This window comes from Galeopterus variegatus, unplaced genomic scaffold (genome assembly GCF_000696425.1).
Source record: "Galeopterus variegatus unplaced genomic scaffold, G_variegatus-3.0.2 Scaffold4342, whole genome shotgun sequence".
In the NCBI taxonomy this organism is placed as follows: Eukaryota; Metazoa; Chordata; class Mammalia; order Dermoptera; family Cynocephalidae; genus Galeopterus; species Galeopterus variegatus.
In genome coordinates this window covers 15,642-17,696 of record NW_007730453.1, presented here as the reverse complement: position 1 = coordinate 17,696, position 2,055 = coordinate 15,642, and positions in this window count along the sequence as shown.

The window sequence follows — 2,055 nt, the reverse complement described above, 5'->3', positions numbered from 1 at the left end:
TTGAGAGAAATTAAAGAGGACACAAGAAGATGGAAAGATAGCCCATGCGCTTGGATTGGAAGAGTTAACATTGTCCATACTACCCAAAGTGATCTACAGATTCAATGTGATCCCCATCAAAATTCCAATGACGTTTTTGTCAGAATTGGAAAAAACAATCCTAACATGCATATGGAAGAACAAAAAACCACAAATAGCCAAAGCAATACTGAGCAAAAAAAAAAATAAATAAAGCCAGAAGCATTATACTACCTGACTTTAAACTATACTACAAAGCTATAGTAACCAAAACAGCATGGTACTGGCATAAAAACAGACACATGGACCAATGGAGCAGAATAGAGAATCCAGAAATCAAACCCATGCACCTACAGTCATCTGATCTTTGACAAAGGCACCAAGACTACACACTGGGGAAGAGACTACCTCTTCAGTAAATGGTGCTGGGAAAATTGGAGATTCATATGTAGAAGAATGAAACTAGACTCATACTTCTCACCATATACCAAAATCAACTCAAAATGGATTAAAGACTTAAATATACATCCTGAAACAATAAAAATCCTTAAAGAAAACACAGGGGAAACACTTCAAGAGTAGGTTTGGGTACAGACTTTATGAATATGACCCCCAAAGCACAGGCAAACAAAGGAAAAATAAACAAATGGGATTATATCAAACTAAAAAGCTTCTGCACAGCAAAAGAAACAACAGAGCAAAAAGACAACCAACAAAGTGGGAGAAAATGTTTGCAAAATATACCTCTGACAAAGGATGAATAACCAGAATATACAAGGAACTCAGACAACTTAACAGCAAAGAAACAAGTAACCCAATTTAAAAATGGGCAAAGGAGCTGAATGGTCATTTTTCAAAGGAAGACACATGAATGGACAACAGACACATGAAAAAATGCTCTACATCACTCAGCATTCGGAAAATGCAAGTCAAAACCACTTTGAGATACCATCTTACTCCAATTAGGGTGGCTAATATCCAAAAGACTGAGAATGACAAATGCTGGTGAGGATGTGGAGAAAAAGGAACTCTCCTGCACTGTTAGTGGGACTGCAAAATGGAGCAGCCTTTATGGAAAATGGTATGGAGTTTCCTCAAACAGTTACAGATTGATCTACCATATTACCCAGCTATTCCACTGCTGGGTATGTACCCAGAGGAATGGAAATTATCGTATCAAAGGGATACCTGTACTCCCATGTTTATTGCAGCACTATTTACAATAGCCAAGAATTGGAACCAGCCCAAATGCCCATCATCAGATGAGTGGACAAGCAAAATGTGGTATATCTGCACAATGGAATACTACTCTGCTATAAAAAAAAAATATTACCATTTGCAGCAACATGGATGGACTTAGAGAAAGTTATATTAAATGAAAGAAGCCAAGCCCAGAAAGAGAAATACAGCATGTTCTCACTTATTTGTGCAAGCTAATAAAAATAAGTATACAAATGAACGGAGTTGGGGGGAGGGGAGAAGACACAACAATCACAAAATTCCTTGATTTTGTTAAAACAAGTGAACAGATATGATGTTGATGGGGGCAGGGGGAGAGGGAGGGAGGAAAAGGAGGAATTGGTAAAGGGAAATAATTAATAAAATAACTAAAATCATTAAATAATTAAAATAATTAAAATGATAAAATTTAAAAAATCTATTTAATGACAATTTGCCATTAAAAAATTTTTTTTAAAGATATAACCTAATTCACACTCAAGTATAATATTGTAGGGCTGTAGAGAGATGGTCAAAAGTGAGAATCTGTTACTAAACCACATGAGAACTATAAAAAAGTTTTGAATTTTCAGTTTGCAGATTGTTCTGAATGCTCTGACCCAGGTAACCTCCCTAGTTCTGTACACAGCGTCCACTGATGACTCCATCCAGGTTGTGAGGTGCCAACAGGAGTCATGGGGAGGGTGACCCAGAGGGTCTTTATCAACTTGAGAATAGCTCCAACTGGAGTGACCACATAATTTATCATCTAAACCAGAGAGAGTTTGGAGCTTGAAGTATGATGATGGTAAGAAAATC